General features: G+C 39.9%; 1 pseudogene; it reads left to right on the top strand.

The window, feature by feature from the left end:
- Positions 3,401-24,571, top strand: LOC104771299 (annotated as a pseudogene).

Below are 25,557 nucleotides of genomic sequence, written 5' to 3'. Positions count from 1 at the left end.
GTTAAGGTTTTTAATGAGGTGATCTCTCATGGGTTCCAAGCCTAGCCGCTTCACCTGGCTAAGCTTGAGGGGGAGTATTGACAAGTGATCATGCTAGTCCGAATAAGTATTGGTCGTCCGTACAACTATGCTAAGAGCGTCCGTACAATTATGCTCTATATATGGAGTAGTGAGGAGGCCTGGTTGCATTAAAGCCCATGAGAAGGTTCTAGATCCTCCCTGTAGCCGTTAGAGAAGAAGAGAGAGAGGAGTCACGGGTCGCTTTCACTCTTGGGAAGAACCAATTCTCTTTCTTTATCTCTTATGCGATCGGCTGTAAAGGGTGTAGCCCTAGTTTCTCTTAGTATAAATAGACTTTTGTAAACCTTTGTAAGATATACTAATGGAATATAACTTTTATCTCATTCTCTTTGCCGACAACTCTCTTCTTTTTCAATCTCTTCCGCTTAAATCCTAACAAATTGAACCTCCTTGCATGTTAACACGAATAGAACCTATTCCCTGTGATACCACAGCTCGATTGTCACCCAGCAGAATGGTTGTTTCTCCATTCTCTTGAAAAATACAGAACCAATCTCTCCTAGATGTCATGTGAGATGTACACCCAGAATCCAGAATCCACAAGTCTCTGACCAACTGATTGTTGACACTCAGAGCCTCCGAGAATATCAACTTTTCTGTTATAACTCCAGCTTCGTTCTGACCCTCACTTTCAAACTTCCGCTTCCTGGCATAACAGTCCTTCTTAACATGTCCTTCCTTCTTGCAGAACCAACAAGTGACTTTTGTTATGGCGTTCGACCTGCTACTACCTCTTCCCTTAGAACCATTCTGTTGGCCTCTAGTCTGAGGTCTTCCTCTTTTAGTTGTGTACAGCGCTGCAGACGATCCTTTCTCAGACTCTTTCGATTCAGCAAGCTCGCTCTCTAGAGACTTAGCTGAAGAAATCACATCCTGAAGTGACAGACTCTTATTATCATACTTAAGCGTATGCTTAAGCTGACTGTAGCTGGCTGGCAAGGAATTTAACAACAATATCGCTTGAACCTCTTCAGTAACCTGAATCTCCAAGCTCCCTAACTCTGCAACAATCTTCAAGAAGTCGTCTACATTCTGATCTATAGTCTGAGCATCAATCATCTTGAAAGAATAAAAGTTCAACTGCACATATATTCTATTTGGCAAAGAGGTTTCCATGTATAACTTATTGAGCAAAGCGCACATCTCTGCAGCCGTCTCACAATGATTTACCTTTTGCAGAACCTTGTCTCCAACATGATTTATGATTAGTGTCAAAGCTTGTTGCGATTGATCGATCTTGACTGGATCTAGGATCTCTTTAGTCTACGATAGTGAGGAGTCCGATGATTCTTCAGTGGCTATCTTCTTTTCCTCTTCCATTGTTAACGGAACCGTCTTGGTCAGCTTGAAATCAGTGAGAATGTTCTTTCAACCAAGAACCCCAAGCTGTACCAAAATCCAAATCTTCCATAGCGAGAAGTCGCTATCACCATTGAACATCTTAATCTGAACTCGCGTCGTCGCCACCGCGATCGATTGGATCTAAGAGAAGAACCTATGCTATGATACCACTTTGTTAAGATTCACACCTGAAAGCAACTCGGAACACTTCTCTAAGCCTTATTGAATTTAGCTCAAGAACTTAATAATGTAAAGAACAAGAACGCGAGACACAATTGTTAACCCAGTTCAGTGCAATCGATGTGATTATACCTACGTCTGGGGCCGAATCAATCCGGCAAATTCATTATATGAGAAAAGGTTACAGCTCAGAACCGAGCTTTACAACAATGGTGGATCTCTCTCTCTAACAACCTCTCTCTTTCTCGATAACAGAAGATGAAAGATCAAAACATGATGAGATCAAAGAAGAAGACTCACGCTTACGAAATGCAACGTTTCAGTATATAAGCAAAACCCTCCACTGCAGTTAGAGACTTTACTCTGACCTTCTCCTCTCTGGTTTAATCAACAATTTCACAAACCAGAGACAACCACCAAAATCAACTCATTAATCTCCGGTTTAGAACCAAACCATCATCAACTCTGAATTGAATCAGATATACCAATCTCAACATCTTCATTTGTCCATATTCACAAGAGATCTGGACAAGTCTCATGAATAAACTTCTTCAGAGTAAGTTCTCGGTTGATTGGGGAACACTCCTAAATTTGTTCACGGACAAGACTTTGGGAAAAGTTGCATTGTATTTGCTGAGATATACGTTTCAAGCTTCAATAAGAGATAAGAAGAACCACAACTAGGTTTTAACTTCTAAGAAACACGTGCCATATTTTTTCATATTTTCATTTTTTTAAAACAACCAGTATTTATATGGCAATAAGAAACGGCGTGTATAATATTGGTTATATGGTATGAAGCCTTATTAATAGAAAGAAAATGTTTGCAAAAAGGAAAATAATATAGAAAGAAGATTTTCTTTATCAAAAATATTCAAAACAACAAATTCTCTTAGTATATTTATTTCCTATTTTGTGCTTATGTTGTAAAAAAAAAAATTGATAATTTTTTTCTCTAACAAAAATTTCGATTAACAAATAACAAGTTTGTTGAATATTTTTCCCACCAATTTTTTTTAGTATCTTTGTAGAATATATATAATTTACAAATAATCTCTATTTTAATTAATATGAATTTCGTACCGCAAATTATTTTTTCACCAATCAAACATTATTTTGTACTACTTATTTTGGAGTAACCGCACTTGTCCCACAAATACATTTATCTCGCACATACCGCAGTTGAACCGTACCGCACTATCAAATTGTTTGTTCTGCATTACTAAATCCATGGTAACCATTCGGACCCTATAACTATGACAACCAATACCATCTCTCAACACTCAAACTCCACTTCACTCTCTCTTCTCCCACCTCTCTCGAAGCTTTGCTTTATTGTTTTATTGTTCTTACAAATCTTTTTGTTTATTCATCTTCTAGTGAGAAAGAATAATCTGCTTTTAACCCTTCATTTCCGGGAGATTTCTTGTTCATGAGCTTATCTTTTTTTTTTTCTGTTTTTTCTTAATTCGTATGGAAAAAGATCTCACCTCTATAACCCCTATACATTTTAGGTATGGAAAAAGATCTCACCTCTATAACCCCTATACATAAGTATCTCATCCGCTCGAGTACGAGGTACTATTTTTTCCCATGTAAGCTCGCAGATTCAAGAGTGGTTGGCTCATGAGGCTAACCTATTCGATCTAGTGTAACCTACAGAAAGATTTTTAGCGTTTGAGTTTTGGTTTTACTAGGCAAGTTCCTTCTTTGTAAGAGGATCTGACTTTGTGATTTGAGTTTTTGAGTTGATAGAGAAAATTAGGATTGTTTTTTTTTTTTACTTGTCTTGAAGAAAATGGAAGAAGTCGAAGCTGCAAACAAAGCAGCTGTGGAAAGCTGTCATAGAGTGTTGAATCTCTTATCACAAAAAACCAATGATTCCAAGTCTTTAATGGTTGAATCAAGAGAACCTGTTTCCAAGTTCAAGAGAGTCTCTTCTCTTTTGACTAGAGGGTTAGGTCAGAGGAAGATTAAGAAACTCAACAACAACTACAAGTTTAGTGCTTCTTTGTTGCCTCAACACATGTTTTTTGAAAGTCCCATTTGCAGTAATAATGCTTTGAGTGGTTTTATTCCAGTTCTAGCACCAAAGCCTCTTCAGGTTGTACCAGCTGGCTATGGTGAAAGTGACTCAAAACAGAAACCGAGTCATCATCCTTCATTGATGTTGTTTAACCAGAAAATGTGTGTTGACAAGTCGTTTCTGTTAGGGTATAGAGATGCACAACAAGAACTTTTTCTAGGTTCTACTTATGCAATGAATGTATGAGAACATGCAAACAGAGACATAAGTTAAGATGATCAGGTGGAATGCAAGGGTGTTTCAATATCCTTATGATGTTGTAGCATAAAAGATGTCAATCCATAAAGAGTGATTATGCAAGCAGTCAAGATGTGATCAATGCATTCAAGTTAAGCCAGATATGATTATGATTTGGTTACTAACAATCCTAATGACAGAAATGTAAATGCAGAAGATTAAAGCAACTTAAGACAATACTAATGATGAAATAAACTGTAGAACAAGTGCAATAAACTATGCTAAGCAAGAGAAGACTACCAACAAATGCAATGGAAGCAAACTGGAATGAAAGAGAAGATAAACAAAGAAATAAACTGATGCTCGAGTATGCACTCGGTCGAGTGCATGGTCGAGCAGGTGGTCGAGTGCATGGTCGAGCAGGTGGTCGAGTGATGCATAACGGAAGAACAAAAGCAAAACAAAGAACAGAGATGCAAATAAACAAGACATGATGCAATAACAAACAATCAATAAACAAAGTAGGCTCCCATAGATGGATTCATGGGCTAATCTCAAGCTATGACTATCTAAACTGATCAACAAACCTCAATCAACAATAAGCTATCTCTAGACAATGACCTCATAAACTTGCTAACCCACTCTCATGACAATAGCAATCAGGTTTAAACACTCTTAGACCTAGTTCTCACTAGTTAAGACATAGATAAACAGGCATTAAAGATCCAGATCATTATATGTCAAAAACCACCCTAGATAACTAATCTCTTAGGCTAGGCACATTAATCTCCACCAGATGCATTATCTAACAACCTAAGCATTGGTATGATGCAAGGAAGTTTAAAATCTATTCTTAACTTCTCATAACAAGAACAACATAGAGAACAGCAAATCTGGAAGAGATATATAAACAATCAAGCTTGATCAATCTAAACAGCCATAACTCTAAATCAGCCTAATCCATCTCTAGAACCCTAACTCACTACTCAGATTCACAAAACATGATGAACAAGAACACAAACCCAGAAAATGATAAAACTAACATGATTAGAAAGATAAGACAAAGATCTACAATATTGAAGAAAGAAGCAAACTCAAATTCTTAATACTTTGAAAGTTATGGAACCAGCAAATATCAAAAATCTAGAGAAAAATACAATAAAGGTGGCTAATGATCTAAGCAAAAAGTAAATATTTCCAAAAGGGTAAAAACTAGGTTTTCAGATATTTTCTCTCTAAAAGTGGCTTGTGGGCGGCCATAAAATACATTGGGTTTATATAGGAGGGAAGGGAAGCCCTAAAATGGCTAGAAGACAAAATAGAGAGGCGGCTTGGTCAACTCGACCATGTGCTTGGTCGAGTGCATGGTCAAGTGAACTCTTCTTCTGCTTTTTCCAATGGTCGAGTCCCTCTCCTCACACGGTCGAGTGTCTGGTCGAGTGTGGTGGTCGAGTGGACTTCCGGACCTTGATTCTCTTCTGCTCTAGCTCCTTTGTCTGCTTCACTTGCTAGCTCTATTTCTCCTTAGCACCTTTCCATGCTCCTTCGGGTCCAAATCACCTGTTTATGCTAGAAACCATGCAAATGCAATGCAATTCTACTCTAATGCACAAACAGTCCTTAAACTACTCAATAATGACCAAACTAGCTAGTAAATCATGAAAAAGGTGTAAATAATCTAAGGTAAAACATGGTGAAATATATGAACATCAACACCCCCAAACTTAGTCTTTGCTTGCCCTCAAGCAAATAAACAAGACATAAGTAGGAGAGTGAGGTTTGAAAGTGGGATTTCAGCACCTAAAGCTTGACAATAAACTAGCTAGAATCAATGTCCAAGTTACTAGTACTATGATGCAAGGTGAATGAGCTGTACTTAATGACTTTAGACAAACCTGTCACAACCTTAACTGATTCAAGCCTTAGACATCCACATGCATTCAGTTCAACCATTTCCTTAACATTCATTAAGCAAGAACATGAATCAACTTATGCAATGCTTAAACTCAGTTGGCTTGGTAATAAAAGGTTTAGAGACAATGATGGTCTCTCTTTAGAGTGGGGCTTATAAATATCAAGGTTCTCTCATGAAAAATGGATTGAGCTTTAGAAGAAAGCTAAAGGTAAGAACATTTAGACACATACAAGAACAAAACATTGTCTACCCAAAGGTATCCAAAGTGTTTGATCCTAACATTCTAATCCCAAATTGTCCAAGTTCTACCCTTTAGCTTCATCACTTCTCTTTTACCCTTTTCTCTTTTGTTTTTAAGCCTTAGGAGAGGTTTCTTATTTGAATCATCCAGTGGAATGGGTGTTTCTTCCTTATTTGCTATGGTTCCCTTTTCTTTTTACTCTTTAAGACATAAAAGCTTTTTTCTATACTCTTCTTTTCTTTCTTTCTTTTCTTTGATTAGAACCATCTTCATCAATCTTATACTTCCCATTCTTTCACTAGAGCTTAAATTTACTTAAACACATTGCCCTCCTAAAGACTTTACCCTTTTCTTTCTATTTTCCTCTTTTCTTTTCTTTTTCAAATCAACCAAGTCCCAAACCCAAAAATTAAACCACCTAGTCCTATATAGCTTGAAAATTGCAAACTAGAACTACACAAGGCTTTACTCTTGTCAGCTCAAACCTAACACTTTCTACCAAGCTCGATCCCAAAAAGGCCTCACACACACAAGAATAAACATGACTTGAAAGAAGGGTTGGTTATGGGTAGAGGAAACTGATTTTAATGATGAAATCAGCTACTTGGATCAACAAGAGTGGTAAAAAGGAGAAAGATGATTCAAATATGTATACGGTATCCATGAGTTTAAAGCAATTGCACAAATTGATAATTAAAAGTCAATATTAGGTTCTTATAAGTAGGAAATGACATCAAATCATAACATGCTTCAATTTAGACCAGAATGCAATATAGGAATTCAAGGCTTGGTTCAATATTATGTTTCTAGCTACTCAACTAGCATCAAAGTACTATTAACTTGGGCATTGATCCTAGTTTAGTGAATTTAAACAAGCTAACAAGACAAAACTCATCATAGATCCCTAATGCAATTATGAAACAGTCCTAAATGAAACATGCTTAACAAGATCCTAATATGCAATGCAAACTACATGAACACTCTTTTTATATAAAGATTTTTGCTTTTTTGTTTTTCTATGCCTTAGATGAAATGCAAATACTAACATGATTATGCTAAAAATTTGAAATAAGAAAACAGAAAACAACATCAAATACTATCTCAAACCCTCCCCCAAACTTAAATTACACAGTCCACTGTGAAAAAGAAATTTGAAAGAGGATTCAAGACTCAAAATAAAACAAAACAAGAAATGCTATGGTATTTATAATGGAATTGGTGATGTTGGTACCTTATGAGTTGTGGAAGAAGCTATCTACAGCATCACTCATGCTTTCATATGTGTAGTTGGGGTCTGGAGCTTGAAGTTGGCTTGCTGATGGAGAAGCAGGGAACTCGACTGTAGCCCTCGATTCGGACTCGTTCGAGTAGCTCAGTCGAGTGGGTGGTGGTGGGTAGAATTGTTGTCCTTGCTGCCTATAGTAGTGTTACATGAGGGTTGGGTCCATGAAGTACTGAGGTGGGTAGGGAGGGTAAACTTGGCCATAGGGATAGCCTGGATAGCCCGATGGAGCTGGAAAACCATGGGGAGGTTTGGGCAGGTACTCGGCCAAGTGCATTGGAGGTGCTCGGTTGAGTGGTGGCTCGAGTGAACCGATCGAGTGCCTCAGAAACTGCTGTTATGAGCGACCTAGACATCTTCTCCTCTGAATTGGTTCATGTAGCGAAGCTCTTGCTGGTTCCACCGGATTTTAAGCTCTAGACAATGCTCTAGTTGAGCTACTCCTCCTCAAAGGATTAGATGGTGTTGGTGATGATTTTCCACTCTTCAATTCAGCAATTTCCTTCTTTAAACCCTTTATGGACTTAGTCATCTTCCCCATCTTCTTCTTCAATTCCTCAACAATCTTACCATGCCACTTGTTCCACTTTTGGAGAAGTGTCACCCTCTTGCTAGTCTCTCTAACTCCTATACTATCTCTGGGACTTGGCTCATATTCTTCAAAATAGAACTGCTCTTCCCCATCAGCCATCTCCACATCTCCAGCTTGGTTTTCTCTCATTTGGGCTGTACCATCAAACAATAATTCAGCAGCTGGCCAAAAGTCAGTGTTAAGCCCTTCTAAAATGGTTGTGGCTGCTTGATTAGGTAGAACAAGCTGAGTCATCCCCACTGTTGGATGATCAAAGTTGAAAAGATGCCTCCCATGGTGCATTTCCTTGGCTAGAATGAGAGTAGAAGTGAGGTATTGGATGTCAATCCACCTTGGCTTGGTCTTCTCACCTTGGAGTGGTACATTGGCAGCTACAAGGATTGGAGTGATGATGTCTCCAATGGTTAGAACTCCAGTTGAGCCTCTCTTGTGTAGTTTGCTCACCCAACTTCTATAGTAAGTCAATTGGTCAATGAGGACCATAGCAAAATCTGTTGCCACACTACTCCCAAGGATAATGGTCCCATCTCTTGTTGTTGTGATGATGCCATAGAGTGCTACATCAATCATCTTAAGCTCTCCCTCATTCAAGTTTCCATTCTCCTTCATAGCAAAGAATGTGTTTGCTAAGGCCTTGTGGAAGTACCTTAGGACTGGACTCCTAATCTTTGAGCTCTTGGTCTTGGAAGAAGAATAGAGCTTGTTATCTCCAATGGTTTCCCAAACTGCATAGAATTCTTCCTTAGGTATGACCATGTTCTCCTCACTTCCAACTTCAAACCCATAGAGTGTAGCTAGCTCCTTAAGTGACAGCTCATACTTTTTCCCTTTGATGGTGAAAACAATGTAACCAGCTCCTTTCTCTTGATCCATCCTAGTGAAGAAATGCATTTGGATGGTGGCTAAGAACTCACAGCTTTCTTCTCTATACCCTTCCATGTGCATCCCCATGAATATGCTTAGATTTCACTTCTCAAAGAGAAACTCAACATCTTCAGCAATACCAAACCTCTACATGGTCTCCTTATGTGGATATCTTGTTCCTTGGAAGCTCATCTTCATGAATGCTTCATAGAGTTGGCTTGGTGTTAAAGCACCAAATTCTTCTTCATCTTCACTTTCAGTCTCTTTTTGTTGTACTTCAGCTGCTGGCCTCTTCCCACTTGCCTTGTTCCTCCTAATATGCTCTTCAAGAGTAACCTCCATCTCCTCATCACTCTCAGTTCTCTCTGGATCTTCTTCAATAGGCTGATGTTTCATCTTCGACACGCCACTCGACCGCCTACTCAATTTGACACTCGGTCGTTTGCCTGCTTGAGTGGGTGATCGAGCGTTTTCACCAACTTTTCTTCTTGAAGCAAGTAGTGCATCACGACGATCCAAGAAGCGATCAGCAGCTTTCTTGCCTTCAACTTCGCGGATAGCAGCTTGTTGTGTTGTTTCCTTGGATTTGGAAGACATTTCAAAAGAAAACTGAAAGGAATAGACTGAAAGCTCAAAGTTAATAGGTTAGTAACCCAAAAACCAAAAGAACTATGCTTGAGCAAGAAAATGAAACTTGAGAGAGATTTTCTAGCAGATATTGAGTGTTTAAGCAAATGAGAGAGTGTGAGGAGCTTAGAATCGAATTTACCTCTATATAAAAAGGGTAAGGGGGACAAAGAGACAAGGGTGGAGCGTCCATACCATTCAAATTTGAATTGGGAATCTTTGACTCACTTTTGCTGCCACTCGACCCCATGTGGTCGAGTGCTTGACCAAAATTCAAAATTCGAACTCATCTCTCCCTCCACTCTATCGTGCAAGAGAAATTTGAACAGAGTTGGCTTGGGTTTCTATAGTGCTCGATCGAGTACCTCTTATGGGCTGGTCGAGTGGACTTTTAAACCCATTCTACAAGTCCAATTCTTCTTAAACCCATATATACTCTCTTAAAAGGGGCCTGAAACTTATGTAAAAGGATACCTTAGGCAGTTCCTCCCTAGTGAGCTTGTTTAAAGTCTCTAAGCTTGACTTTTGGTGCCTTTTCAGGCTTGGTTTGGAGACCAAGGAGGTGATGAGATCCCCCTGGTTCAACTTGATCACCATGAAGCTGATTCTTGATCACTTCACCCTAACACTTGAACCTTGTTTCTTCTTAAGCTTGAGCCTTGGTCTTGCCTTCTTCAAAGACCACATGTTGAGTTGCACTTGAAGATCCTTCACTAGACCAGCTAACTCTTGAATTGAATCCTTGAGATGTTGAACTGATTCCTCATGAGATGAGACCTTAGCTTTTGAAGTCTTATCTTCAATCTTAAATGGTTGACCTCCAATGGTTGGCTGGTTAGATGGATTTTTGATATCAAAGTTCATGGTCAAACCTTCAGCTATATTCAACCTTATCAGCCCTTCCTTAACATCAATGACAGCTCCTGCTGTGGCAAGAAATGGTCTCCCAAGCAAGATTGAATCTTCTAACTCCTTATCCATCTTTATAATGATGAAATCAGTAGGAATTCTGGCCTTGCCTATCTTAACTGGGAGGCTCTCCAGTTTACCAACCACATCCTTATGTGAACCATCAGCTAGACTTATATAGAGGTTGCTTGGCGTGAACTCAGTGTGCCCAAGCTTTTCTGCTATATAGTAGGGCATGACACTAACAGATGCCCCCAGATCACACAAGCATTTGTTGAAGTGTAGGTAGCTGATGGAGCAAGGCAGATTAAATGGACCTGAATCTTCAAGTTTTGTTGGGATAACAGGTGTCCCGACCTCCTCTTGATCTCTCCTGTCTTGGTTCTGAGCTTTCTGCTTGGATATGTCAAGTAACATGCCTTTGTAGAGAGGATATGGAGCATAGTGTTCCAAAGCAGGTCCTCTCTCTTCTTCTTTCTTTCCAATGACTTCCTCTTGTTGTAAAGCCATCACTTCCTTCTTTTCAATTATTTCCCTGAGTTCCTTCAGCTTTTGTTCCTTGAAACATCTTGGGAATGGCAGAGGAAGTTTGTAAGCAGGGGGAATGTATCTGACAGGCTTAACAGCTTCTGCGGGAACAAGTCGATCAGTCACTCGATCGGGTGTGTGGTCGAGCACCTGGTCGAGTGGTTTTTCTGCTTCAGTCCGCTGAGTAAAACCTTCATTCTGAGCTTCAACTTGAGACAAATCCTTCCCATCTTGAACCTCACTGTCCTCAGTGACAGATTCTTCATAGAGATGAATAGCTTTAGCTGTAAACTCCCTTGGATTTTGAATAGCTTTACCAGGCAGCTGGTTAGGCTTTGGAGCTGATGTAGAGGCAATGTTACTCTCCATTTACTTGACCTTAAAGTTCAGACTCTCAAACTTGATATTCAGATCATTATAAGAATTGTCCATCTTCTGGTGTATCTCAGCAAACTTCTTTGCATTCTCAATCTGCCCATTTGCTTGTCCAACTAGCAATTGTTGCATCAAAGTTCTCAAATCTGGTTCCTAGGCTTGGTTGGTCTGAAACCCTGGTGGAGGACAAATTGGAGCCTGGTAACCTTGTTGTTGCTGCTTGGGTACATAATTGTTGTGTTGTTGAGGCTGTTGAGGAGGGTAGACTTGATCTTAAGGATTTGCTACATTGGTGCTTCTATAGGAGAGGTTGTTGTTCTTGAACTGGTTATAACCTTTGAAACCTCCTTGATTCTGCATATAGCAAATCTCAGCAAATTCATTCTCCCCATCTTGAGCTGGAGTCTCTTCTTCACCAAGAAAATGAATGTTCTTTTGCTGGCTGAGTAGAATCTTGTCCAACTTCTCATGAACAACCTTCAAATCCTTCTTATACTTCTCATCTTGATCAGGGGCAACAAATCTCACTGTTCTATCATAATCCTCGTTGTAGTTCCCATCAGATTGTGCTAAATTCTCCACTAGCTCCCAGCCTTCTTCTACATGCTTGTTGTGGAAATTTCCATTAGAGGCTGTATCCAATAGCATTCTTATCTTTGGAAAGACTCCTCTATATAGTGTGCTAAGTAGAGACTCATTACTAAACCCATGATGTGGATATTGTGTTTGGTAGCCTTTGAATCTCTCCCATGCCTCACAAAAGGTTTCATTATTCTTTTGTACAAAACTAGAAATCTCATTCCTCAACCTTGCAGTTCTAGCATTAAAGAAGAATTTAGCTAGAAAGGCCTTCTTAAAAGCATCCCATGTAATGATAGCACCAGTTGGAAGTGTCTTCTTCCATAGATGATCTTTGTCTCCAAGTGAGAAAGGAAACAGCATGAGCTTGAAAAGACTCCTCTATATAGTGTGCTAAGTAGAGACTCATTACTAAACCCATGATGTGGATATTGTGTTTGGTAGCCTTTGAATCTCTCCCATGCCTCACAAAAGGTTTCATTATTCTTTTGTACAAAACTAGAAATCTCATTCCTCAACCTTGCAGTTCTAGCATTAAAGAAGAATTTAGCTAGAAAGGCCTTCTTAAAAGCATCCCATGTAATGATAGCACCAGTTGGAAGTGTCTTCTTCCATAGATGATCTTTGTCTCCAAGTGAGAAAGGAAACAGCATGAGCTTGAAGCCATCTTCATTAACACCATTGATCTTGGTGAGGCCACAAAGCCTATCAAACTCATCAAGATGATCTAAGGGGTCCTCCATTGGCAAACCATGGAGTTTGTGTGCCTGAATCATAGTGATTAGCCCACTTTTAATCTCATAATTGTTGTTGGCAACTGAAGGAGGAACTATGCCAGCTCTCTGGTTGTGTGTATTTGGAGCATCTCCTGCACCAATAGGTCTTGGCCTTTGATCCTGATTGTTTTGTTGCTCCATTAGCAAGTGATCTTCCTGTTCTTGGAGGATTCTAGTTTTCTGCTGTCTCAGGTCTCTTGGTAGGCGGTTTATATGATCAAGGTACCTCTGAAGATTGTGATTTCCCTTGGATCTAGTGTGCATCAACTGACTTGATCACTCGCTCGAACTGACACTCGGTCGAGCATAGGCTCGAGTTGAAGACTGAACCGACTGAGACGAGAAGACTGACTGAATCTGGGTTGGTGGCTCGATTAGGTGCTCAATCGTGCAGACGGTTGAGTGCTGGGTCGAGTTGGTACCTGAGATTCAAAACAACCAAGCAGATGAAGAATCTCAATTATTAGCGATCAAATGAACAATAGAACTTAATCTTAAACTTGTGTAAATCCTAAATGTCACAAACAAACACTTAAATGGCAACAACGCCAAATTAAAACAAGAACTTTTTTCTAGGTTCTACTTATGCAATGAATGTATGAGAACATGCAAACAGAGACATAAGCTAACATGATTAGGTGGAATGCAAGTTGTTTCAATACCCTTATGATGTTGTAGCATAAAGGATGTCAATCCATAAAGAGTGATTATGCAAGCAGTCAAGATGTGATCAATGCATTCAAGTTAAGCCAGATATGATTATGATTTGGTTACTAACAATCCTAATGACAGAAATGTAAATGCAGAAGATTAAAGCAACTTAAGACAATACTAATGCTGAAATAAACTGTAGAACAAGTGCGATAAACTATGCTAAGCAAGAGAGAACTACCAAAAATGCAATGGAAGCAAACTGGAATGCAACAGAAGATAAACAAAGAAATAAACTGATGCTCGAGTATGCACTCGGTCGAGTGCATGGTCGAGCAGGTGGTTGAGTGATGCATAACGGAAGAACAAAAGCAAAACAAAGAACAGAGATGCAAATAAACAAGACAGGATGCAATAACAAACAATCGATAAACAAAGTAGGCTCCCAGAGATGGATTCATGGGCTAATCTCAAGCTATGGCTATCTAAACTGATCAACAAACCTCAATCAACAATGAGCTATCTCTAGACAATGACCTCATAAACTTGCTAATCCACTCTCATGACAATAGCAATCAGGTTTAAACACTGTTAGACCTAGTTCTCACTAGCTAAGACATAGATAAACAGGCATTAAAGATCCATATCATTATATGTCAAAAACCACCCTAGACAACTAATCTCTTAGGCTAGGCACAGTAATCACCAGTAGATGCATTATCTAACAACCTAAGCATTGGTATGATGCAAGGAAGTTTAAAATCTATTCTTAACTTCTCATAACAAGAACAACATAGAGAACAGAAAATCTAGAAGAGATATATAAACAATCAAGCTTGATCAATCTAAACAACCATAACTCTAAATCTGCCTAATCCATCTCTAGAACCCTAACTCACTACTCAGATTCACAAAACATGATGAACAAGAACACAAACCCAGAAAATGATAAAACTAGCACGATTAGAAAGATAAGACAAATATCTAAAATATTGAAGAAAGAAGCAAACTCAAATTCTCAATACTTTGAAAGTTATGGAACCAGCAAGTATCAAAAAGCTAGAGAAAAATACAATAAAGGTAGCTAATGATCTAAGCAAAAAGTAAATATTCCCAAAAGGGTAAAAACTAGGGTTTCAGATATTTTCTCTCTAAAAGTGGCTTGTGGGAGGCCATAGAATACATTGGGTTTATATAGGAGGGAAGGGAAGCCCTAAAATGGCTAGAAGACAAAATAGAGAGGCGGCTCGGTCAACTCGACCATGTGCTCGGTCGAGTGCATGGTCGAGTGACCTCTTCTTCTGCTTCTTCCAATAGTCGAGTCCCTCTCCTCACACGGTCGAGTGTCTGGTCGAGTGGACTTCCGGACCTTGATTCTCTTCTGCTCTAGCTCCTTTGTCTGCTTCGCTTGCTAGCTATATTCCTCCTTACCACCTTTCCATGGTCCTTGGGGTCCAAATCACCTGTTTATGCTAGAAACCATGCAAATGCAATGCAATTCTATTCTAATGCACAAACAGTCCTTAAACTACACAATAATGACCAAACTAGCTATTAAATCATGCAAAAGGTGTAAATAAACTAAGGTAAAACATGGTGAAATATATGAACATCACACACAACAACTATAACCGCTTGGAACGCGCCAAGCAAACGCTTTTATTCAATCTTATACAAAAACTGACGTTTCTTACAAGACTTGAAACTCAGCACACTCTTTTATCTATCTAAAACAACACCCTGTGTAGATCCAAAAGAGATAAACAACCCTTACCTTCTAAGCTTTTTATGATTGCTTGAAGATAACTAATCTCACAAATTATGCTACCGAGTGCTAACCCTTTTCTGCGGCTAGCCCTCGTCTATTTAACATTGCATCAAAGATTACTAACTAAATCTTTGTGTATCCTAACAAAAAGGAAATCCTTCCTTATCCTCTCTTCACAAAATATTCTCTCAATCTTCTATGTATATTCGAGTATATCCAGCTTGCTCGTCCTACCATATCATGCGCCTCATCACCGTGTCCAAGAAGCTTCCGCCACATCAGCATCTCGTGCCATGTAAGCAACTCAGACTTCTGTCTTTGTAGTGTCCTAACTTGTTAGAGCTCTGATCTCAAATCTGCACTTTCAGTCTCCCCCTTTATGACTGAACAAGCAACCTGTGCACCAAAACCTGAAGAACACAACCAACAACAACCAAGAACACACAACCATATCAACAAACCATTGCATTGCACATGATAAACGGGGAATTAAATGATCAAATGGCAAATGTTATAGAATAGTAAAACATCTAAAACACCCAAATAAAAGACAAAGTACTCAATACTCAAAGGTCTGAAAAATCAAAAACAGAGAATTAAAAAACACAGAGAAAACATCAGCTCCCCCACAACTCAAACTCCCCCTCAAGCATCGGAGTCCGACTCATCTCCCCCTGCTTGTTTGGCATAGATTAGTCAAAAACTTCAAGAAAGATAAACACATGACTAAAAAGGAAAGGAAGCACTTACCATCTACCAAGGCTTGTTGCAGGATTTTGATGGCCAACTGGATGGCTTTGCGCTCCCCAGAAGATCCGCTCTGAAGTATAGGCTCTGCAGGTCGTGAAGCACTCTGTTTCCTCGTAGACTTCTTAGCATCCTGAGGTCGACGACTCAGAACAGGACGTTGAGCTTCCAATAACTGATAGATGAGGCTGGGAAACGGCAACCGGAATCCTTATTGAGCATGCAGTCCCAACTGAATGATCTGATCATAGACAATCTGCCCAAAAGTCAAACGGAATGTGGTGCATGATCATATAGATCACCATAGCTCTGGTTGCGGAGATGTAGCCAGTGTTCATTGTTGGAGACCAGTTGCTGCAGCAGATCTTGTGCAAATCTTTGATCATTGGGTTCTTGATCGCTGTCGACACCAGCTGCTTGTAGGATTTAACCTTGCCGTCTGAGAGAAACAGAGCTAGATCCTCCTCCAGAATTGAGCTGTCTACAATCGTTGCTCACAAACATCAATAGACTGTAGACCAAACAAGGCATTGATTCGACCGGGAGAGAATTCATACATCCAATCGCGAACAAGAACCTCAACAGAGTCCCCTTCAACCTTGACCGCAGGGAGATTTGCCCAATATTCATAAACAACATCCTAGTCAAAAGATCCGACTTGAGAGATGGTTTTCAACAGACCAGACCGATAAATCAGCTTCCTAGCTTGATCATCAACGCCTAGAGAGTAGCAAACTTCTGAGGCAAGGGTTCGAGAGGCAAAGAATCCATACCTACGAGCAGCCTCGAGGGATACAAATCATTTTAAGTCAAACTCCTTGGGAGTTGTCCCGCGGGAAGTAGAGACTCCTTTCTCCTTAGCAAGAGCAGGACGCTTGAGATCGCAGTTGTCAATATCGACAATCGGTTGTCGCTTGCGCAGACATGTGGAGACTCCTTGATTCGACATATCAAGTGTCGGGACATCACCAGTGACATCTACAACAGGGAACCGAACCGGCACCTTCCTTGGTGGAGAAGACGAGGAGGCACACGCCTTGTTATCCACCTCGATGACAGAGGGTGTGAGCATGGGATTCTCCAGAGCTGGAACCGCTGTAGTGGACTCCTCTCGAGTTTCATATACGACCATCGCTGTAGTTTGATCGATTGGTGCTTCAGCTGGTAGAGGAGACATCGATGGTGATGGACTTGGGCTGTCATCATCGGAGCTTGAATCGTAGTGAAAACCGCTGAAAATTGATTTCATGATGGGACGATCAGAGAGTAGAGAATCTGAACAAGATGAAGAGACGATAGAAGTCTAAACGTCAAGAGGGTGAAATCGCAAGTGTGGAGAGGAGAACGCCAAAACCCTAGATCCTTTTTTTATACCCTTCCAATCAACTTAATGGGCTGTACAAAATGGGCCCAAAAAGAAATAAAGAAACCTGAAACACTCAAACAGCCCATTAGTGCACACTTATCCTCTTAAAACACGTCTCTATTACGTATGGTAACTCATTCCAACTCATCAATGATAGAGCATCATGCAATCACATATATATTTAAAAAAAAAAATTAACAAAATCATGCACAAGACTAATACAACCATTTATTGTGACCATGCATAGAGGGACCCAGATCAAGGTAGATAACATGTAAACAATCCCCCTTTTTTATGTTTTATATATATCACCCAAGTAACAAAGCAAAATCCATACATATGCTGTGTCAACCACATGTTCAGAACCCTTGCTATGAGCTACCACAACCTTTCTTGAATTGTTGAAGATCAAGGCGCTGATGCTTGTGGGTAGTCTTTCACACTGGCATGCCTTTAATCTGTAGATCCACCCCAACATGTTAAGGCAGCTGAAGATTATCTCTTTGAAGAATACACCCTTATATATATATATATATTTTGAAACTTCAGATGCAACTCAAACTTCTGTTAGTTGCCTCACAACCCTGTGGATCAGTGACATCACTTGACTTTTCAATCACTGATCTCAGACCAATCATCTACCAGGAGATTATTCCTGATGGTGTACGTGCATGTCTCTTCACAACTCTTTGACCTCCTTAAATCATGACAACATTTCACAAGGTAAATAGACTTGACTTTTCAATCACTAATCTCAGACCAATCATCTACCAGGAGATTCTTCCTGATGGTGTACGTGCATGTCTCTTCACAACTCTTTGACCTCCTTAAATCATGACAACATTTCACAAGGTAAATAGACTTGACTTTTCAATCACTAATCTCAGACCAATCATCTACCAGGAGATTCTTCCTGATGGTGTACGTGCATGTCTCTTCACAACTCTTTGACCTCCTTAAATCATGACAACATTTCACAAGGTAAATAGACTGGCATGACAGGCAGCTATTTACCACAGTCGCTTTCAGAGTGCCATTCTTCTATATATTTCAGGATTTACATGATCTGTCCTAGCATACGTTCCCTTCTCAGATCAACACAGCTCAAGCAAAAAGATTAGTACTCACAGACACCAATGGATTTTCTCAGATTCACAAGTCTGTTCAAATCCAAAGGCTTGGTAAACAAATCAGCTAACTGAAATTATGTGCTCACATGATCAATCTCAATCAATTTCGCCTCTACAAGTTCACAAATAAAATGGTGTCTAATGTCAATGTGCTTAGTTCGTGAATGCTGAACAGGATTCTTAGATATGTTAATTGCTCTCAGATTATCACAATGAATTAGAAGAGTATCAGAATCCATACCATAGTCAGCAGACATTTGCTTCATCCACAGGAGTTTAGTGCAACAGCTCCCTAAGGCAATGTCTTCTGCTTCAGCAGTTGATAATGAGACACTGTTCTGTTTTTTGCTATGCCATGAGATCAGGTTGTTGCCCATGAAGAAGCAACCACCACTTCTACTACGTCGATCATCAACTGAACCAGCCCAATCCGCGTAACAGTACCCACTTAGACTTGTGTTGGTATCCTTGGTGTATTGAATACCAAAATTCATTGTTCCCTTGATGTACTTGATGATTTTCTTCACTGCCAGTAAGTGTGACTTCTTGGGCTTAGCTTGATATCGTGTAGAGATTCCCACTGATAGACATATGTCTGGACGACTTGCTGTCAAATACAACAGGCTTCCAATCATTCCTCTGTAAAGTCGTTCATCTACATCCTCCCCTGATGCATCTTTTGAGAGTTTGTCATTTGTGCCCATGGGAATCTTTGCTTCTTTACTTTTGCTCAATCCAAACCGTTGTACTAACTCTTTAGCATAGGTGCTTTGTGATACAAAGATTCCTTCAACCAACTGTTCCACTTGGAGATCCAGAAAATATTTCAGTTCACCCACCATACTCATTTCAAACTCCTGACTCATGCTTTCCACAAACTGTTTTACAAGAGGTTGGAAAGTGGAGCCAAAAACAATGTAATCAACATAGTTTGAACGAACATCAGCTCATTGTTGCTGTTGAGAATGAACAATGTTTTTTCGACACTTCCTCGAATGTATCCTTGATTTAAGAGAAATGTTGTCAACCTCTCATACCATGCCCTTGGTGCCTGCTTAAGACGATACAAGGCTTTCTTAAGCTGGTACACATGCTCAGGATGCTGTGAATTCACAAACCCTTTGGGTTGCTCAACATAGACTTCTTCTTGTAGTATTCCATTCAGAAATTCACTTTTTACATCCGTCTGATGCAGAGTAAACTTGAGAGCACAAGCCATTCCGAAAAGAAACTTCAACCTTGCCACCAGAGCAAATGTCTAATCAAAGTCCACACCTTCAATTTGTGAGTAACCTTGAGCCACTAACCTTGTCTTGTTCTCACAATACAACCATTGGCATCACTCTTATTTTTGAAGATCCACTTCATTCCTACTACGTTGACATCAGTAGGGCGCTGAGTGAGCCCCCACACATCACCTCGTGCAAATTGTTCCAACTCATCTTGAATTGCAGCAATCCAAAATTCATCTAGAAGAGCCTCCTTCTGATTCTTGGGCTCAACAATTTAGACAAAACATGCAAACTGAACAATATCAGAGTCATGAGACACAGTTTTAGGAACAGCCTTCTGCTTCTTTCCAGCTAACTGAGCAAAATCTATCTGCTTTTCTCTGGTAACTCTACCCCCCTGAATCGCACCAATAATATCATTAGAGGAGTGATTTTGATGTATCTGAGAGGTTGGAGGAAGAACCTCAATAGGCGGCAACTGCTCGACTGTGTCTGTAGGACTGATAGGTTTTTGTGAAGACTTCTCATCATCAGTTACCAGATCGTTGTCGGAAATGATAGGAACCATTGTTACTCGCTGGAACGAAATATCAACAAAAACCACATTAAAAGTTTCTTGAACTGAACGTGTGCGTTTGTTGTAGTCCGGAAATGCAGGGCTATGTCAAGAATAACCCAAAAATATTCCCTCATCACTCTTGGAGTCAAACTTGCCCAACTGGTCCTTATCATTCAGAATATAGCAGAGACATCCAAAGACATGAAAATAGCTGACTTTGGGAGACTTCCCTTTCCACGGCTCGTAGGGGATCTTATCAGTTCCGGGTTGGACGTACATACGGTTGATGATATAACAGGCTGTGTTAACAGCTTCATCCGAGAAACGATGAGGAACTTGATTTCCATGCAGCATAGCACGTGTCATCTCCTGCAAAGTCCTGTTCTTGTGCTCAACTACTCCATTCTGTTCAAGTGTTCTCGGTGCTGAGTATTGATGAGTAATACCCTGATGAGCACAGAACTGATCAAACCTATCATTTTGGAATTCACCTCCATGATCACTACAAATAGTCTCGATGGCCCACTTCTCATTTTTGATCTGCAAGGCAAGTATTTGAAAGCACTCCAGTGTGTCAGATTTATCACGAATAAATCTCACCCAGGTGTAGCGAGTAAAATCATCAACCATGACAAAGATGAATATGCATCCAGACACACTCTGAACTTGGATGGGTCCCATCAGATCCATATGGACTAGCTGTAATGCATGATTTGTTTGAATATCTGATAATGAACCATGAAACACTTTGATCTGTTTTCCCTTGTTGCACGGACCACATATGAAATGTGGACCACCCCTCAGCTTTTGAATTCCACGCATAATCTCATGATTTGCCAGTTTAAGCATAGTCTGAACATTCAAATGTCCAAGTTTCTGATGCCACAGATCTGTGTCCAACTCAGCAGATGCGTTGAAGCATTGATTTTCTAACTTCCACATGTAACAATTATTTCCAGACCGTCTTCCTCTAAGTTTTATAGACCCTTGTTGATCAACTGCTCTGCAGTCCTTCTTAGTGAAGGTGACATCCAAAGCCTCATCACACAGCTGACTGACACTGATCAGGTTTGCCTTCAAACCATCAACTAGGAACACATCCTTCAGATGTGGTTGAGATTCACCACCTGTTGTACCTTTGTCCATGATAGTACCTTTTCCCCCATCTCCGAAGGTAACTCTTCCTCCAGCAACATCTTCTACATGCGACATATTATAAAAGGCACCAGTCATATGTCTGGAGCATCCGCTGTCAAAGTACCACTTAGCCTGATCAGCTTCTGTTTTTTCAGGTATGTATGCCACATGACAAAAGATATCATCCTTCCTGACATACACTGATTACTTCTTCCTTAATTTGAATAGAACATGTCATGTTGAACCAGATTTGAGACTCGATTCTGGAACCTGTAGCACTAAGCCTTGTAGTGATTCAGATGACCGCAGTACCAGCATCCTGTTTTTCTGCTAAGGCTAACAAATCTCTGTGCAGGCTGCTGATAATTGGTTGAGACATACGGTTGTCTCTGTGATCTCTCCGTAAACCTATTTCTGAAAGTAGACTGATACCCATTCTGAAAGTGCATACCTATTTGTTCCATAATCTGCTTCCTTGGAAGCTTACCAGACTGACTGTTTAATGTATGCATTGCCTTGTTATTTAGATTCGCCTCAGACCAGTCGTTTGTCAAATTGAGTGGGCTTGTTAGCATTAGCTCCTTGATATCCCAGACCCCACTTCACATTGCTCGATCTCCCAGTACTGAGTAAAGTATCTAGATTTTTAGTGCCTTGATTCAGCATCCAAATATTCTTCAGTTGTTCCTCCAGCTGTTTCTTAAGTCTTAGAGACTTAGCCTTCTCTTCATTCAGCTCTTTCGACAACATTGAAATATTCATCTGCAGTGTATCCCTTTCAAAAATTAGATCGGTGTTGTCTTTAGTTTTCTGCAACACGGTTTTGATGAGCAGTTCTATCTGATCCTCAACTGACAAGTCTGCTTCCTCTTCATCTGAGTTAGAGTCAGCCTCCCTTTTTCCACCCTTTTCTACCATCAGGACCTCATCTTCTTCGTTTTCTTCAATAACACCTAGTAGTGCAACAAAATTGTTAAGTATCTTGCCCTTGCTATCCTCTTCCTCTGAATCACTTTCACTCTAGGTGGTGTACGACTTCTGTTTATTCTCACGTGAAAGAAGGACAATCTGTTTTAGTATGTCCATAACCCTTACAGCCATAGCATTGCAGAGAGTTCTTGCGCTTGTTGTTCGGACATTCATACTTGTAATGTCCGTAACCTCCACATTCATCACATTGTCGATCCTGTTTGTCACCTTTCCTGAAATCTTTATCTGCATCAGTCTTTCCGAAGTATGCTGGTCCCTTCCGCTGACCTCTATCCATCTTCCGAACAAACTTCTTAACCAGTAAACCCATTTTCTCTTCATCCGCAGCCTCTTGGGATTCTGCAGCTTTCTGTTCCTCCATTGCCTTGAGTGCAAAAGACTTCTCATTCAGTTTTCCTTCTTTTTCAGTTGCAGTTCAAATGCCTGCATCATCTATACTACTTGATTAAACTTGAGTTCATCAGAGTTGAGAGACACGTCTATAGCAAACCTGTATGGTTGGAATTTATTAGGTAGGCTTCTTAGAAACTTTTTCACCAGCTTTTTATCTTTGTATCGCTTCCCCAAAACCACAGCTTCTTGTGCGATCCCACTCAACCGACTACTGTTGTGAGCAACTGATTCATTCTCAGTCATGTGTATGTTTTCAAAGTCAGATGCAAGATTGTCCAGTCTGGTGCGCTTAATAATGCTTGTGCCTTCAAACGTGACAACCAGAATATCTCATGCTTCCTTGGCAGCCACACATCCCTGTACTTGGTTGAAGATATCCCTTGGCAGAGCATTGAAGATAACAGACAGTGCTTGTGAGTTATGCTTAGATTTTGCTTTTTCCTCGGCTGTCCATTTCTTCATGTGCTTAGGAACCAATTCACCTTTCTCATCCTTCTCCATAGGAGGTGACCAGCCATCCTCCACAACAAACCAAGCTTCCATATCAATGATTGAGATGGCCTGCTTGACCGTAACTTTCCAATAACCAAAACACTCTAGATCAAGTTTCAAAGGTTTTGGTAACGCAACATACCCTAGTGATTTCTCCATACCCTTGCCGCAAGATCTCACCTGTTGAAAAGATACCAGAACTTTTATCAGATGTCCACTATGATACCAATTCTTAGGGTATAGAGACGCACACTACAACTAGAACCGCTTGGAACGCGCCAAGCAAACGCTTTTATTCAATCTTATATAAAAACTCACGTTTCTTACTAGACTTGAAACTCAACATACTCTTTTATCTATCTAACACAACACCCTGTTTAGATCCAAAAGAGATAAACAACACTCACCTTCTAAGCTTTTAATGATTGCTTGAAGATAACTAATCTCACAAATTATGCTCCCCAGTGCTAACCCTTTTCTGCGGCTAGCCTTGTCTATTTAACCTTGCATCAAAGAGTTCTAAATAAATATTCCTAACAAAATAGAAATCCTTCCTTATCCTCTCTTCACAAAATATTCTCTCAATCTTCTATGTATATTCGAGTATATCCAGCTTGCTCGTCCTACCATATCATGTGTCTCATCACCATGTCCAACAAGCTTCCGCCACATCAGCATCTCGTGCCATGTCAACAGCTCAGACCTCTGTCTTTGCAGTGTCCTACCTTGTCAGAGCTCTGATCTCAAATCTGCTCTTTCAGTTTCTTGAGCTAAAGCCACCTTCTTTCTGAGCTGTTGATCCAAAACCTTATCAGTTTATTTATAGCCACCAACACGGAGTATTCTCTAGGAGCAAAAGTGGTTAAAGTCTTAAGTTTGATGGATCTTGTGGTGGTAGTTGTTATTCCCTTAGTATCTCAAATGGATCAAGATCGTTTGTTTCATCTCTTAGCATGGATCATAGTGTGACGGATTACGGTAGGAACTCGTTTCATTTGTTCGGACTACCTCAAGGATCCGATCATATGTCACAGCATCCCAAGAGGACTAGTTGCTCTGGTAGTTTGATATGTGGAAGTAGAAGCAAATGTCACTGTTCCAAGAAAAGGTGTTTGTTTGTTTTTTATTTTTTAAATTCTTTGAGAAATATTGTCCCAAGAGTTTATTTGATTTGATGTTTTGGAGTTTTTTTACAGGAAACTGAGGGTGAAACGATCGATTAAAGTACCAGCAATCAGTAACAAGATTGCGGATATACCTCCGGATGAATATTCGTGGAGGAAATATCGATAAAAGCCAATAAAGGGTTCTCCTCATCCTATGTAAGTAACATCACAAGAAAAAGAAAATAACATTGGACTTTGGTCATATGTTTGGTTTATAATTGCTTCTTGTTTTTCATTGTTGCAGAGGATAAATGTAGCACTGTGCGAGGCTGTCCAGCGAGGAAGCATGTTGAGCGATGTGTAGATGAAACTTCGATGCTAATAGTGACTTATGAAGGCGAGCATAACCATTCAAGATTACCCTCTTCACAATCAGCTCATACCTGATTAATTAAACTGGCCTTGTATATTTCTTGCATCACAAATATGGCTTCAGCCTTATTAACATATAGGTTTAGACGTTTAGTTATATATGCATAATGTAGAAGTTTTTTGGTTTGCATGAGATGTTGAGCAACGGTAACCTGATGTAGCTCTCAGAGTCTTGTATGATTTGGTTCCTCTGTTTCTCTCTAATCAAATAGCGCTAGTCACCGGAATTGAAAATTAATCATCTGCCTCTAGAAGGCAAGATTTGATGGCAAAGACTCATTCACAACAATCTACATTCGAGACTTGGAAAAGATTGATCTATGAACTCACAAGAACATACAAAGATGTAAAGAAACAGAGGAGAACTGTTAAGTTTGAGTGGCTAAAAAAAAGGCAGAGTTAAACACTCTTTTCCCACCAGAGGGTATGAAGCTTGTGTTGACAAAAGGAGAAAAGCAAAGATCTGAAAAACAATAAGAGAGTTTTTGAAATACCCTAACACATTTAACATTTTACCACCCACGATACACGATGATAGTCACACAAGTTAGATACTTAGTCGGAGTTACTGTTCCGATTCACTTAACATTTTTTTCCGGCGATGGTTCGATTAGACAAGTCTTAAATGCAGAAAACAGATTATCTGAATTTAAAGCAGGGTTCTAGTACAACAGCAAGTTCGCTAATAAGCTATTACATCGTTTTATCATACTAGACCAAAAGATAAACTACCCAAATCCACCATCCTTCCTTTCCGCTCCTTAGTCCAACGAGCTGGTTCAGCCACTTTTGTTAGCATCAAAGCAATTTCCTTTTCCTGCATCCAAATGAGGCGTGATATATCATGGTTTTTGTGGTTTTTAACCATGATATAAGGAGTCTTTTAGTGTCTTTTGATGTGTTTCTAGGATGTTTTGGAGTCTTTGCAGGTTTTCTAGGATTTTAGCATGGATGGAGCAAAGTGGAGCAATTTGGATCAGTTTGGAGCAATAATCCGAAGG

This window comes from Camelina sativa, chromosome 20 (genome assembly GCF_000633955.1).
Source record: "Camelina sativa cultivar DH55 chromosome 20, Cs, whole genome shotgun sequence".
Lineage (NCBI taxonomy): Eukaryota > Viridiplantae > Streptophyta > Magnoliopsida > Brassicales > Brassicaceae > Camelina > Camelina sativa.
Note: the sequence above shows the minus strand (reverse complement) of the source record. Positions and strands in the feature narration are given on the sequence as shown.